Genomic DNA, 16,822 nt, shown 5'->3' with positions numbered 1-16,822 from the left:
GTCATCATTTCTTTACACCAAGTTGTGAAATTGGCATTCCTAATCTGTCTCCTGGGCACAAGGGTGGGAAGGCACCATCAGCTTAAAACCTTCTAAGAGCAATAATTACAATATGCTTTGCATATAGATTAAATAAAAAAAATAAACAGCACAGAGATTTTTGTAGGCTTTTTAGTATCAAGTCCTGATAAGTTAACAGCATCTGTTCCTTTCAGAAAAAATTCTGCTCCGAAGTGTTGGGGGTAGGGGAAGAAGTAAACAAATACTAAACAGAATCATTCAAGTTACAAAGTTTGGTCCTAGTGAAAGACTGATTTCAATGATTTGCACATTAGCCACCCTAGCTCTTGATAATTGCTTCCTAAGACATCCTCGAAAATGCGGCAGCAACGAGCCAAATACAACCACTTGTACTTAACATGCATGCTGCATACTCTACAATGTTACGTCATATCAGGCACAGAGAAGACGCTTACCAAGCTTTCCTTCGTTCTATAAACTGCCTGACAACAACAGGAAAAAGGCACTGCCATTTCTGAGATTGGGAACTAGCAGGGAAGAGAGCCTTTTCCTCCCTTTGGTCAACTTGGATGAAAACAAATAAGGCTTATATTTCTGTCTTTTAAGCTCACCTCTCAAGGCCTTCACTCTCAATCTTTCAGCTTCTCACAAGAAAGAAAGGCTGATTCCTTAAGAGTAAAGAGCTGCAAAAGATCACTCCAATTTCAAACCCCTACACCTTTACCAACTGCCCTCCAGCTGTCCCCATGACTACACCTCTTCTGCAAGAAAAATGGCCTGGGCAGAGCAGTTGTATCCAAGTGATGTGTGCCTCCAAAAGGCACCCCCCCCCCAAAAAAAAAACAAACTTGCATTTTAAGTCTCAGCCTTTTAAATTTTCAACTTACACGTTTTACAGAAAATATAAAATACCAGTTCTGATTATTATACATTTGCTAGGACCCATGATTTTAAAAGGGGTAGAGACCATAGGTCAAGATGACCAAGAACAGAATTTTAAAAGTATTAGGAAATCAGGCTCTGCCATTAACCAACTCAGAGTCTTGTGTTTGCCTCAGTCTCACAACCAGTGAGGTTGTCTGAGCTCTTAACTTTAACTTATACGACTATTATGAGGAAGAAGAAAATATTCTCTCAGGTGTGGTCAGAGCCACTCAAAATGAAAGCATACTTATGAATGCTACTGGAGAGAGACCCTTTTAACTTGGCTCATCAAAACCATATCCTAGTCTCAAGGTAAGGCTCTGGCACCTCACCAGCTGGGGGAGTCTATAGAAGCATAGAGCACCTGAGAGCAAGGAGTGCATTTTCAGGGTTAGACGGGTTCTTTTTTAAAAAGGACTATAATGAAAATCTTTTTATTAGTTATGTAATAAAATGTTCAATTTAAAAATTACTATGTTAAATTATGGCAAATAACCTTAGCAACAAGGTAAGGCACTCAAACCAGAATCAAAACAAAAAGCACTAAAATAATTTACCTTTTTAAAAAACTCCTTAAAAGATCAGTGGCACTATCAACATGGCATTTGGTGGCAGAGTGAGCGGGCAGAGGTGACAGGGTGGGGCTCTCTAACACTACTCAAATGAAAACGTAAGCACAAGCCAAGTTCTCAGGAGGCATCTCTTTCTGCCCACTAAGCTAAAGAGGTTCATTATTTAAAATACTACTGCACATCTTCTTGGTTTTGAAACTCTACTTTGTAAATATGGAGTGAATGCTTGAAAAGAAACTACCAGTTTGAAAAGAACACAATTGAAAGGTTCATCTAAAAATACAACTGCTATCTTTGTAAATAGCTTCCAGAAAAAATTATAAAATTTAATTTTCACATGGTGTCTCCTGAATACAATCCAGAAAACAATACTGTCATTTTAAGGTGAGTTTTTAGAAATGTTTTAAGAATAATGGTGGCTGCAAATAAAGCACTTAGGATACTTTTTGTCCCGTGGGGAACAGTCAATCCTGGGACATTAGGTTTATAACTGAACATTTAAGTCATACCCATTTCTCTTCTTCCAATCCCTTGCCCATTCTCTACATGAACCTTATTTTAAAAAACAAGCAGGTTTTTATAAGGTGGTTTTTATAAAGCCACTTTCTGAAAGGAGAAAACTTGAAGAGTGCATTGTTCTGTAATTCCACTCATTCTTAGATGTGTGACACATCTACATATGTAAATGCACAAGAAACAAAAGCAGGATGGGAACTAGGAAAACTTTAACTTCTGCTCTCTTTGTATGCACATTGCTCTAATGACTTTTGTAACTGACCCGCTTTTACAGTATTTCTTCAAAGAAAGGATACTTAACTACTACTCTAAAACACCCACAAGTTACATAAAGACTGAAATAGTAAATGTAAACAATGTGTATTTACCAAAAAAAAAAAAATTGTAAAGCCCACACACTAAAGTGCCTACTGCCAACCTTCATGGCCGTTCAGGCCACATCCATACTGCCTGAGGTGCTCACTGCCCCAGGCGGTGCGTCCCTCCACCCAGTGTCCCCTATGCAGTCACCACAACCCAATCACCATCACAAAACAGTCTCAAAATGACTCAGAACTGCAGGGGCCATCTCAGTACTTTACAAACTCCTTAGAAACTCTTTTCCTAGGTTTCTATGGAAAATACAGAGTTTGAGCAGCATTCTACACACTTCAAAATAGGGGCTCAGGGATGCAAGCTACAGCATCTGTTCTTCACCCAACTCCAGGGAAGCCCCTACTTCCACACTCCTAAAAGGAAACTACGATAATTACGGCAAGTCCTCAAATATTTCTGATAATTAAAACTAAGAAAGACACTTCTGTGTACAAGCTTATTAGCACTGTATACACATACCCAATGATAAACTAATGTTAACAGATAACCCAGCAGCATACGTTGATGTGCGCTTGACATTAACACATGAAAACATTTTCCAACATAAGAATGCCTGAATTTAAAACATTACAACCTGTTGGTACATTTCTCATACCAACATTACAACATATGCACAAACATGCATTTACTATCAAGAACAAACTATCAGTTATGTTTAAAAACATCAAGAAACTTATCAGAACTAGGTAGGTGGTATACACCTATAATCCTCAGCGGAAGCTTCAGCCAGCCAAGGCTCTACAGTAAGAATGTCTCTCACAAAAAACTTGTCTAGTGGGGCTGAGAGCTGGCTCAGGGGTTAAGTGCACTGGCTGCTCTTGCAGAGATCTCAGGTTCAGTTCCCAGTACCCACAGCAGACTGCTCATGTGTGCCTGTAACACCAGCAGCAGGAGCTCCTCCCTGAGCTCCAGGCACACGCCTGACATGAGGTGGACACGGGTACATGTGGCACTCACACACAACAGTAAATGAATAAGTAAATAAATAAATAAGCCTTAAACTGGTCTACTGTGGGCAGAGGAGATCACTATTTTTGGTTCATTTCTACTCTAACTCAGACACTTGCAACTTTATAATAATAATGTTAGCATGATAAACACTTTTAAATACAAAATCAATTCACATATATGACCTTGGTCTATAAAATACATGTACGAATATTATCTAGCCCTTTTTTGTTTGTTTGTTTGTTTTGAATTTTGAGACAGGGTTTCTCTGTGTAGCCCTGGATGTTCTAGACTCACTTTGTAGACCAGACTGGCCTCGAACTCACAACGATCCGCCTGCCTCTGCCTCCCAAGTGCTGGAATTAAAGGCGTGCGCCACCACGCCTGCCTCATCTAGTCCTTTTAACAGCAAAACTAAACTCCAACAAGACTGAATTTCCTAGAATATTCCTTGTATCAGACAATTATGTGACATACAGTGACCTGGGACATTTCACGAAAAGGCAACACTGTCTCCAGCAATTTAAATGTATCTAAAGACTGTACAGTGAGGACAGGTAACCATCCAGCTTTACTCTCCTGATCTTCAGAAGCCTTTCAGGAGTTACATGAATAGTTATGGCAATAAAATTTACAAAAGGAGAATTCATATAAACATGATTATTTTCTATAGTAACCCATTAATACCAAAGGCCATTCATTACACTTAATGTTAGTCTTTATAACTACTGAACTTGCTAATTTTAATATTAACTTAAAAATTAAAAGAAAAACAAAACAATTTATAATATAGAAGCAGATTCCATAGATTATGACATTTCTAAAAGATCTCGCCCTCCTGTGGGAGGTAAGGTGAGTAGCAGAGGCGACTGGCACTTGAATACTACTAAGAAAGACTAAGTGAAAAGCTTAGCAGCAGTCTATGCCAATGTTCACAAAGTCCATGCTAGGGGATGAGTACCAGCTGAGCAGGTCAGACAGTTGTCTGACTCTCCCATATTCCAAAAAGGCACAGATACTATACTAGAATTTGTGTTTATATTTTTTAATATTCCCACGTACCCCTTTCCCACTGCAAACACACCTTTCTGATCTCAAACTGCTAAAGTAAAAATATCCCCAAAGTTCAGGAGCCTAACAAGAGTAAAAATGTAAATTCTTTTGAACCTACATTTTAAGTACTACCCAGACTTGAAATGACATTTTAGGGGAGCAGAGTCGGAGCTCAATGCATCCTCCGTATCAATTCCTTAACAATATATGTGCTCAGAGGATTTCCCCAAGGTTGTACTCACCAGGACACTAAGAGCATTTTTGCAGAATCTTATTTTCCACTAATCAGCTATTTGGCTATTCCTTCCCCCCACCCCCCAAGACAGGGTCTCTCTGTGTAGCCTTGGCTGTCCTGGACTTGCTTTGTAGACCAGGCTGGCCCTGAATTCACAGCGATCGGCCTGCCTCTGCCTCCCAAAGGTGCTGGGATTAAAGATGTGGGCAAGCCCACTATTCGGATATTCTAACATTGCAAACAGTATAACAAAAAATCGCCATCATCTCTTAAACTTCCTGAAGCCAATGAAGCACTGCTACAATGCTAAACAGGTATTACAAATCCCGCCAACACCCTGCTACTGACTTATTTCTCCAGTTTTGGGCATGTGTCATTTAGGTAGAAATTGAGGTACATGGACACTTTAAAGCACAGCAAATCATTCTAAGTCACATCATTATCATAAGCCAAAATTTCAAGGCCTTTAAAAATCACTTGGGCTTCTAATCAAATTACAACAGAAGAAGAAAAATGTTTTAAATAAAACATTTTAAATAAAAATGGATGCTGTTTATTCTAAGTATTTACTGAGCCTTAATATATGCCAAGCACTATGCTAAACAAGCACTTGCTCAGCCTTCTACACTCACTCCCTGCAACAGCCCAGAAGAGTTAACGAAGAACTTTCAAAAGGAAGGTTTGACATTTTATAAGTGAAAATCCAAGCTACTTAAGAGTCTTCCCTTTTTCCTCTCCCTTTCAAACTGCATCTTTTAGTACTCAGTCTACACAGATCAGGGAAGGGTAGAGCAAGCCTGTAAAACAGCACTTCCAGAGCAGGGCAGCAGGGTCACAAGGTACAGAGGTCAATCTGAGATCCTGTCTCGAAAATATGACAGGGGAGGGCCTGAAGGAAAAGACTGAATTCAAGGCCAGTATTGACTGTCTAGTAAAAGAAAACAACATTTTTTTAATGAAATAATTCAATTATATTGAATCATTTATTTTCAGGAATTTTTCTCCCAGCTAGAACACTCTGACAATTATTAGAGATACATCACAAAACTCTGAATTTAAACACTAGTACAAAAGCCCCCTGCCCAAGCTGAGTGGTGGCGCACACCTTTAGTCCCCAGCACTTGAGAGACAGAGGCAGGTGGATCTCTGAGTCTGAGGCCAGTCTGGTCTACAGAGTGAGCTTCAGGACAACCAGGGCTACACAGAGAAACCTTGCCTCAAAAAAGCACAATAAATAATAAAATAAAATAACAGCTGAATAACTGTTCCTACTAGAAGCAAAAGCAATAGCACGTGTCAGGCCTGACAAAGGGGCAGCTACTGACCTCAATAGAAAGCAATAATGCCAGACTTCTGAAGTAACCTACTCTACCACATGCACAGAAATTACTTTTATCTTCCAAGTTTTGAATATGTTGTTCTGCATTTAAATCTTACAGAAGCCAAAAGAACTGTGATAAAACAGAACACTAAGCTGTTTATAAAGTCACACTTTAGAATTTCAGCAGAGTAATCATGATTTTTATTAATATAACTTTTAAAAAATTAAGTTTGTAGAGTCTTGTGTGTATAAAATGGAGTAGACAAGAAAGAAGAGTTCTCCGTGCTATTTAAACCAACTACATGTCCCAGCATGCAATGCTCTAATCTGAAGTTAAGAAAAAGCTGCAGTGCACCCTGGGACTTGTAGTAAGTAAACCAATTTTTCATAGCAAGTTTCAGGAAAGTCTGAACAATCTGATTAGGTCTTATTTTCAGGATCTAATCAAATTTGTTTGTTCTCTGCTCTGGTACTGTTTCTCTAGTACACACTAGAAAATATATCAATAAGCATTAATATTTCCCACTACAAAAACCTTATATAAGCACAAAATGCTTTAAAAATAACTAATGTGATGAAAATGTAATTTTATACTTTTAAAAATAAGTTTTGTTGCATCAGTTGCAAAGTTTTTATCATCTCTCCTCCTCCCCCACCAAAAGATGTTTGTGTTGTACAGTGTCTGCTTTAACAGTTATTCAAGATATATCTTTAAATACTTTTTTCTTGGAAAATTTCACAATCAAGCATTTGCTATACTCTAGGATTGCCCACTAGGAAACATTTTTACAGTGATATGCACACACATCCTCACAACAAAACACCTAAGCTCTTCTTTTGTCAAATTCTTATGTTACAGTTATGCCCACCGCATATCACCCCTAATCCATACACACATTTATGAAAATAACTCCTAGAAAAAAGTATTCCAACTGTAGGCCTAATTCTCTTATTAACAGACTTCTTTGAAAATGTGAAAGTTTTTGTAAGCTACTGATTGCATGTCCAAACCGAAGCTGACAACTCTGAGCTGTAGTTTATGTACATACACTCCCTACTGATATCACTATTTTCCCCAAGACTCCGGGAGGAGGCGGAGAGACACCTAAGTGCAGCCTGCATCAGGAGGCCTACCACAGGTGGTGGGCTATTTTCAGGCAACAACACCTTCACAAACATGCTGTGGAATATGGTCCAAGAAATTCCTAACAAGGAGAGATAAGCTGGCACACAGATGAATACAATCCAGTTAAAAGTCACCTGCAGCATGTGCTAACACATTTCACCATAAAAGTGATAGGCTACTGAAGTATCTGAAGCTTCGTCAATACAACAGGACTGTCCATAAGGCCAGAGATAGCAGTTGCCATGGTTACTATCACCCACTTTTATCATGAAATTATTGTCATTACCCTGAAGTTTAGGGTACTTACTCAAATGTTACAAAGAAGAGTTCAGTGTTCTGTCGAGGGAGAGAAATCAAGTGCTGTCTGATTTGTAAGCATGCCACTTTGGAAATGCACATGGTTAACAACACTTGGATCTGCAGCAAGAAAAAAAAAATCAATTCCTTTCTGCTGCTCCTGTTCCTCAAGCACTGACAGTTTGTATTTTCAATGCAGCCAAAACAATCAAACAAAACCCATCTTTTTGGCCTGTGTGTCTGAGTTATGTTTTTCCCCTAGGCCCACAAACAGAGTCAAAATAAGACTATTAGGCCCCACCTCTTCCAATCTCCATATAACTGATTTGATTTCTCTTCTTCATTAAAAAGCAGAAAAATGTTGCCTTAGTGCATTCCAAAATACAGGAAAGAAGTTTCCTGAGATTGTACATGAACTCTTTGCTTGCTTGCTTGCTTGCTTGCTTGCTTTTTAATTGAGCAGAAGTACGGGGAACAAAAGAGAGGTACTTGCAGAGTGCAGAGTGCTGAGAGGAAAGGTGAGGGGGTGGAGTCAAACTGCCACAGAGTGTGTGAATAAAGTTACTCCAGCAAAGCATCAGGGGTAGAGAAACTCACAGTCTCTACATGGGAAAATTCACCACCACCCTACAGTCAGGTACCCCAATGACAGACAAAGTTGTTCTTCAAAGTCTATCCTGCAAACCCAACTCTTGGGAAGCGGAAGCAGGAGGATTACCACAAATTCCAAGCCAGGCTGGGCTCCACAGCAAGACCTCAAAAAAAAAAAAAAAAAAAAAAGGAAGGAAGGAAGGAAGAAAGGAAGGGGAAAACGGCTATTCCAACATTATTACAAATGATAACTATTCAAAGATTTAACACACATATAAGAATAATATAAAAGTCTATTTTTAAAAAAGTATGGCTGTATATACATAAGAGCATACAGAAGAAAAAAAAATGTGCCCTTTAGGAATAATTATCTGGGGGGGAGAAGATTGCTCAATGGTAAGAGCATTGCTGTTCTTGCAAGGGATCCAGGTTCAGATCTCAGCACCCACATGGCAGCTCACAGCTGCCTACAACTCTAGCACCAGGGCACCTGACACCTGCTCTGGCTGGCCTCCTTAGGCACCAGGCATGCACATGGTACACAGACATGCATGCAGGTACTCATTCATACACATAAAATAATAATAAATAAATCATTTAAAGAAAAAAATAATTGGCCAGGTATGGTGGTGGCCACACCTGTAATCCCAGCACTCCGAGAGGCAGAGGCAAGTGGATCTCTATGAGTTTGAGGCCAGCCTGGTCTACAAAGTGAGTTCCAGGACAGCCAGGAAACTCTATCTCAAAAAGTAAAACAAAAAACAAAAAAGAAGGAAAGAAGGAAGGAAGGAAGGATGAATTGGGTTTGGGGATTTAGCTTGGTAGTAGAGCGCTTGCTTAGCAAGAGCAAGGCCCTGGGTTCAGTCCTCAGCTCGTGATGGGTGCAAGTGGGGACAAAAAGAAAAAAGAAAAGAAAGAATGGTCTACAGTAAATTTGATGCAGTATTAATATACTCCCACTTAAAAAATAAATCCCAAAGTACCACAAATACACACCCGGTAAGGTTAATGTGATCAAAATGTGCTTCTAAAGAAGACGTAGGCCTGCAAGAAAACCCACAGGCAAATGCTCCAGAGAAGTCAGCAGAAACCCAGCACAAAACAGTAGGAAAGCTCAAATGCTTCGTCCATCTGAGCACACACATAAAAGAACTCTAGCAGAGGTCAGAGACCTCACACTTTAATCTCTTCCATTCTCCTTTTGAACAGTAACTAAACATCAAAACCCTCATCAATAAAATACTAAGTATATAAAAAAAAAAATTAAATCATATTGATGTAACTTTGACCTCAGCATTTCTTCTCCAAATAAATAAATAAATAAATAGTCTCATGTTCACGGTGGCATAAAAAGTTACCATTGCCATGAGAGGTTTCCTTTTTATCTAAACAGTTTAATGCTTTCCTTGCCCTTCCCAAGAACAATCCTCTATATTTACTTTCTAACTTGGGCTATTTTCATGAAGAACAGTCATTTATAAAATTCACAATACTACACTCCTAAACACAAGGATTCCCAATTAACACTATTTAACTTGTTAAATTTATCACTGCAAATTTATAAGCAGAGTTTATGAAGAAAGCCACCTTTTGGCTGTTTTTACACACATGTATGTATGCACACACGTGGCCTGTAAGCCTCTAGAGCTGAGGAGTCATTCCCTCATGTACCCTTCTAAAGAAGCAGAAAATAAAAACCATGTGTGCACTCACTAACACAAATACACGGCAATGCACATTTCCATATTGAGACAGGCTAGAGAGCTTTAGCAGTAGGCCTTTTCCAGAAACTCAGCAGTGTCCATCAGAACCCGAGCAGGAACATCTGTTACTCTGTGCATGAGCACAAGTCTACAGAAGAGTCCAGCAACTCAGACACTCACTGAAGTCAACTGCCACCACACAAGAGAAAGGAGAAAATTGCCTATAGGGCAGAGGAACACACATTTCACTCTATATTCAAAAGGAAAAAATTATTATTTTTTATTTACAGACAACTGCCTAGGCAGCACTTTAAAAATGCTTCAGAACTGTAACAAAGACATTTAGAATAACCAGGGCAGTATTTAAAAAACAAAATTCATAGTGTCCGGCATGTGTTTTTAATGCATTCATTTCCTAACTGATATGTATGAACTTAGCGTTTTAAAGGAGAACTTTGTTCGAGTTTTAATCTGTTATCTGTCACATCGACAATGCCTACATGATTTCTGGCAAGTTACAAAGAACTTTCACCAAGTACTACTTAATTTGATCTTATTGAAAGAAATCACAATACTATACAGCAACTTTTCTATGTGTTTCTAAGTTTTCAAAACAGTGACACAAAGCTTTACAAACAGTATCAGCAGTTTATTTTGACTCACAATCAATTCATCTAACACTAAGAATTTCAAGGAACCACGTACTATAGATGCCATGAAAATGTTAAAGTAGCTACTTTCATCTTTATGCAGTCGTTGTTAAAAGTTACTAATGAGCACACCAGCAAAGATTTATACCCACAGGTATAACTTTCCTTCAAGTTTATGTATTTTTCTTGAGACAAGGTCCTACAGTGTAGGCCAGGAGACCGGTGACTCTCAGAGTGCTTCCTTCCTAAACCGACTGGGATTACAGGCCAAGTACTGGAATTACAGAGCACTCCACTTTGTATTTCATATAGTTCAAAATTCACAGTCTTTAAAGGCCAACTTAAATATAGCAACTGCATCTACAAAGTTGAATAACCTAGGAAGGCATCTAGATAAAAATCACTGTCCACAGATTCAAGGAAAGGGAGACAAATTGAAGATAAATCTCCCCCCTCACACACACACACACACACACACACGCGCGCGCGCACAGTAGCTCTTTTTCCAAAAATGCATGTGTAATTATCTATATTAATACCATGTTTGCAAGGCCTAAAGCCCTACATCATGCCACTTATTTTTGTTTATTATAATTTGGAAGAATTTTTTCAAATTATGTTTAACACTCCACTTGCCAATACCAAACTAAGGCTCCCTTGAAGGAAAATAGTCCTAACAGCACCCTATTCTTAACCCAGCACCCACAATGACAGCCTTACTCTACATAGCATCATAGGCAGGTACAAAGCAGATTTGTTAATAGCATTTTAGAACAGACTTACTCAAAATCTTCCTGGAACTTGACTCCTGTTGCTTAGCTGAGTTAAGAGAGCTTCAGTAAGGAGAAAGCCCCTCAAAATTAGGAGAGCCCCTTTAGCTTGTTGTGGCACCTCCTGCTGGATGGTGCTAGAGAGCTTCTCGTATGAATCAGCTCCTTCCAGATAACTGAACAGGAAAAAGGATGGGCCACAGAAGGCCGTAGGAAGTAGTGTCCCGTCCATCACTTGCATCCCTTTAAAATAAAGTATGGCCTAGGCAGGTGTCTCTCAGCTCTAAAAAGATTTGTCTGGGTCCATAGTTTGACCACCTCAAACGTTGTGAAGCTGTCTAAAAACTTATTTAAAATGCCCTTAATAGCACTTAAAAAAAAAAAAAAAAAAAAAAAGAGTAAAGACTTTTCATAATAGCCAACCAATCAACGCCAGTCAAAATGTCCATATTGTGTTACCAAAATCCAAAGTCTAACTCAGGTAAAGAAAGCCCCTGAATCCCTTTAACGTGTTAAATGCCTGTGCTTTGAGAATTTTCTGCACGATTACTAGATTCTTCACTTAGGGATAGTTGTGCATACATTGAAATGTTGAGTACTGAAATTCTTAACAAGCATTACTACACTCAAAAAAAAAAAAAAAATTCCTCTTTGCCATCAAAACACGTCCTGAGATTTCTAAATGTATTCTTAGACATTTAAAATGGCCCTCGGTAAGCTAGTGTTAATCTCACAACAGATTCCATAAACAAGTGAAGACATAAGAAAATAGCAAGGAACTTACCGAAATTAAAACGAGCAACAGTATTCCCAGGAAAAATTCAGTAATGCTTTCCTACAAGGTTGTAAACCAAGTAGATGGTAAAACTTTGAAAGGAGGTGGGGGGGAGGGCAAGCTAATCTTCAAAAACCAATAGGAACAACTGACCTATTTATTTCTACTGCCCAAGTGTGAGAAAACATGAGCTGTAAACAAATAGCACACAGACTTTTCTGAAAAGTAGCCTTACACTTCTTAGCCTCAAGTTCAGCTCTCTGAACAGGCCTTCAATAAAGCTACAGATAAGGCTGAAGACCCCTCTAAAAGGTGATACCTCGCTCAGTGCCCCAAAGAACTGCCTGCCAAAAGGCTTCCTGGAGTGCACAACAGCTTTAAAGGAAAAACGGAGGAAAAAAACAAAAGCAAAAACCTTTAGCCAGTCCAAGTGAATCTGATTCTAACATCCAGCTATCAATTATTAATAAATAAATGTCCTTCCCTCTCTAACTTCCTCAGCCCAAGACTCTACATTGCTGACATCTACCATTACGGAAAAGCATAACTAGCATCCCAGCCATGGGGTAAAAAATCTTAGAAGTCCAAAAACACAGCCACAAAGTTCAGTGTCAAGGCCAGTGCTGAGGCCCACACATGCTGAGACCTTAAAATCACATTTCAGATTCTAGAAACCCATACTCCTGGAGACATCATCTAAAAACAACACAATGTGGACGTGCAGAGGGAGATCCTCTACTTCAAGACCTAAACAAAGAATATTTCAACATATGACCGGAATATGATGACACCGGATTCACCCACGAAAACAAAACCTGCCTTCCATTAGCCGTTGTACCCTCATCTCAACAACTCAACTACTTAGAAATCACTCCCGGCACATCTACACCCCACAATCGGCATGTGGCCTCCTCCCTGAGTGCAAGCCACCAGACAAAGTTGAAAGGAGACCTTTCTCGACCGGTGCCCCAATGTCCACATCAAACCCCTCCCCTGCCAGGGCCACCTTGCAGCTACCCACCATTGCGAGCGTGGTCAAAAGAGGAGGAGGAGGGAGGGAGGGAGGGAAAGAGAGAGAGGGAGGGGGGGGGAGAGAAGGAGAGAGAGAGAGAGAGAGAGAGAGAGAGAGAGAGAGAGAGAGAGAGAGAGAGAGAAATCCTAACAGCACGGCTCAGCAGAATAAAGAGCAGGGAGAGGATGACGAGAAGTGTTGGGAACTGCGTGCACCACGGGGCTGGACCAAACGGAAAGAGTCCCACTCCGCGCGCCCCTCCCCCCGCGGCCCGGGGGGGGGAGGGGCGGCCGCGGCCCCTCTCGGAGGGGCCTACGAGTCCCCGGCCCGCGCGAGGTCCCGGGGCGGCGGGCCGGCGGCGACGGCGGGAGGTTGCCCCGGGGTGAGGGGTGCAGGCGGACTCCTCGGAATAACAAGTTGCAGAAGAAGAAGAATAAGCGGAATTTCCCCAACGCTGCTCCGGCCACCCAAGACAAATGCACCAACACACACTCACTCACACACACTCGGGCCCGGCAGCGTCAGCAGCCGCAGCTTTTTTTTTTTTTTTTTAAACCAGATCTCTCAGTCACCAAACAAGATGGTTTTCAAAAAAAAAATTTTTTAATTAAATAACCATAATAAAAACTTCCCCCCGACAGCATCCCAGGGTATGGGGGTGGGGAAGGGGCCCAGGCGACCATCCCCCGGCCGCAGGCACTCGAGGGGGGGCGGCCTCGACCCGTGCCCCCCGCCCTCGCGACCCCCCAGCCCGGCCCCCCGCCGGGACTCTGTGTCGCCCCCTCGCCGCCACCCCCGACGCGCCGCCCCTGTCACCCGCTCCGGCCCTGCACTCAGCGTCCAGGCTCCCGAGGTTGCTCATAAACTTACTTCCAATCTATCCTAGGGAGGGGTGGAGGGCAGAGGGGAAGAAGGGGTGGGGGGGAGACGAGGTATTCCCATTGTCTTTTTTTTTCCTGGGGGGGGGGGAGAGGAATAGGAAAAGGGCACGCAGGGGGGCGCCCCAAAGGGGAAGTTATTGCTGAAATCTCAAGTTGACTGTGGGGTCCTGACAAGAACACCCCATTTCCCTCCTCCCTCCCACACACCCCTCCCCTCCCCCTACCTCCCCCCCACAACAAACTCCAAGCAAGCAGCCCCAGCTCCTTCCCAGAGACAAACACCAGAGACAAGACAGAGGGAGAGAGGGAAGGGGGGGGGGAAGGGGGAGGGAGGGGAAATAGAGCTACTCAAGAAAAAAAAAAGAGAGTGAGGAAAAGAGAGAATGGAAAAGCTGGGATACTGCACCCTCCTGCTGCTGGCTGGCTGTCCCCCCTGGCAGCTGGAGGCAGGAACTCTGAGCAGAAGCAGGAGGAGGAGGAGGAGGGAACTCTTCTTCATGGGGAGGGAGGGAAGACGCTGGAGCTGCTGCTGCTGCTTCTGCTGCTGCTGCTCTGGGCCTCTCGCACTTTTTAGATATTAGTGTGTTAAGATGGTAGGTTGTTCCCTTCTCCCTCCTCCTCCTCCTCTCCTCTCCTCTCTCTCACTCACTCACACACACTCTCTCTCTCTTTCTCTCTCTCTCTCTCTCTCCCTCTCTCTCTCTGGGCTGTTTCTTTCCTCCTCTTCCCCAGGCTAGGGGGGGTGGGGAGGAGGGGGTGGGGGGAGGAACTGGAGCCTCCTCCTCCTCCTGGAGAGACACACACAGGCCCCGGGCCGGAATGGGGAGGGAGGAATCAGAGCAGCAGGAGAGAAACTGTGGGAGACAAACAAGCCCAACTCTTCATCCTCCTCCTCCTCCTCCTCCTCCTCTCAGCAGCAGCAGCGAGCACCACCAGCCCATTCACCACCCGGCCCCGGGCCGCAGCACCTCCGCCGCCTCAGCCCGGGGATCCCTCCGCCCAGGCCCAGACACACTCGCCCGCGCGGGAGCCCGCCGCGCGGCCCCGCCGGCCCGCCGCCGCCGCCGCCGTGCGCGCCCCCGCCACTCCCGAGAGCCGGGCGAGAGGGACTGGGGCTGGAGAAGCGGGGACGAGGGAGAGCGGGCAGGCGGGCGGGGGCCGGGCGGAGCTGGGCCGCGGCGGTCCCGGGCCGCCCCGCGCCCCTGCGTGTGAGCCGGTCGCTCGCGGGAGACGCGGGGGACCCCCACGGGGGCTCGGGGCGGCGGCGGGGGCTCGCGGCGGCGCTCGGGCGGGCGGACTACTTGACGTGTCGGTGCGGCGAATTTATTTCACTTTGCCTAAGGAACGGGGTGTGCTGCGGCACCCATTGCCTAGGGAAAAAACCCGGATGTAAAGTGAGTGAAACTAAACTAGAGTGAAGTAGGGCAGCGGCAGCCAAACTCCGGTGCAGCGGCGGCGGCGCTGGGGCCGAGCGGCCGCCAAACTCCCGGCCCGCCCGCCGCGCCGCAGTCCCGGCCAGGCCCGAGCCCCGGGTCCCCTCCCGCCGTCGGGAGCTGCTGGGGGGCTCCCGAACAGCCCCAACTCCCTCCAGTGCAACAGCAGTTTGCAGGGGTGGGGGTGGAAAGAAGGCAGGAGCGAGGAGGAAGCACTGCAATGGGGGAGCGAGTGGTCCAGGCAACAGGAGAAGATGCAAGCTCAAGTCGAATGCAACATGCAATCCCCGGCCACCCCGCCCCCTTTGCAAATAACTACCCTTGAACCACTTTATTAGCCATACCGAGTCCCACTCTAGCTCCGGGGAGGGGCGGGGAACGGGGTCCTTCGCTCACCTTTATTTATTGCTGCTTTCTGCCCCCCTCTCCATGTTTTTTATTCCTAAGTTCTTTTGTTCTAAGGGGGATGATGGCATTTACTTTTCTGCTTTGTGTAGCAGGGCAATCACTGGGAATCGGCCACGTATAATCCGGCGGTTTGTCATATTTTATTAGTGAAAGTATTTTATGCCTAGTCCACCTCCAAGGACTGTAACATGGAGAACTGCAGGGGCGTGGGGGGGGGGGGGAGACATCAGAAGAATTCTTGTTTTCAGAGATTTCTTGGCGGGGCGGGGAGGGCTTTTTTTTTTTTTTTTTTTTTTTTTTTTTTTTTTTTTTAATCTTTGAGGAGGGCCATTTAAATTATTAAATCGATAGTTTTCAACTTAAAGCCTAATGCTTTTGCACGGGTGAATTGTTGGGTTGTAAAATAATCCCCAACCACAATTAAAAAAAAAAAGTAAAAAACCTAGCTCTTAAAAAAAAAAAAAAAATCCCATCTGGACAGTGATGTCTGTTCAGAGCAGCACGCTGGACTTAACGTAGTGTTAGCCTTCCAATGTTAACTAACAATAAACCTCAACCTCAACGGAATACGAATGGGGGCTGGAGGTGGTTTTGTTTTTAAGGCTCAGCACTTTTGTAGCATCTGCCACTACGCATTTTCCAGGCATTGATTAACCATGCAACTCCCATAGGCATGAAGTCCAGTTTTTGCAGATAAACAGCAACAGTGGTGAGATGATCTGCCCAAAGTCAAAGGGAGTCGTTGACAGAACCAGGCAGAGCCTTGGACTTGATTTGTTACTAGTCACATCTTTTCCATTAAATAATATTTTCTCCAGGAAATAGTATTTAAAAATCAGCGCACATTCTTTATCTTACCAGAGGGGCTTTGAGATCACTGGATATGAAGAGATTTTCTTCTGTGAGCTGCAAATTTTAAATTTAGCTTCTCAAGAGAAGGCATTTTTTTAATTCTGATTTCTTAAAAGTTAAAAAAAAAAGTGAACTTTAGTTTCATGTATAGGCCATTTAGTAGTAGTTTTATATTAAAAAGAATTCACTTCAGAAAGTGTGAGAGTTTGAGAGTAAAAATGAAAGTCCCTATTAATGATTCAAAAAGCCTGGATGAACTCATAATGTGAAATTCAACCTGTAATGCAGTCAAGATAAATAACAGAAGGTCAGGTTGGGTACTAAGACTTAGCTTTAGCACTCAGATAACCAGATAACTG

The 16,822-nt window shown here is 43.1% G+C and overlaps 1 protein-coding gene across 25 annotated transcripts in view; it reads right to left on the bottom strand.

Moving 5' to 3' along the window:
• Positions 1–14,430, bottom strand: part of Phf21a (PHD finger protein 21A) — a 179,456-nt gene extending 165,026 nt beyond the window's left edge. For 8 of the 25 annotated variants that reach the window (XM_051144168.1, XM_051144160.1, XM_051144159.1 and 5 more), the window contains exon 1: positions 7,399–7,732. The gene's annotated coding sequence lies outside the window, so the exon portion shown is untranslated. Of the gene's footprint in view, positions 1–7,398; positions 7,733–11,115; positions 11,251–11,886; positions 11,979–12,898; positions 12,924–14,176 lie in introns of those variants that run through there. The other 17 variants (XM_051144175.1, XM_051144167.1, XM_051144174.1 and 14 more) reach the window with 11 other exon arrangements.
• Positions 14,431–16,822: the final 2,392 nt, after the last annotated feature.

The sequence above is a fragment of the Acomys russatus genome, chromosome 4 (assembly GCF_903995435.1).
Source record: "Acomys russatus chromosome 4, mAcoRus1.1, whole genome shotgun sequence".
Taxonomy (NCBI): Eukaryota; Metazoa; Chordata; class Mammalia; order Rodentia; family Muridae; genus Acomys; species Acomys russatus.
This window is presented reverse-complemented; position numbering and strand designations above follow the sequence as displayed.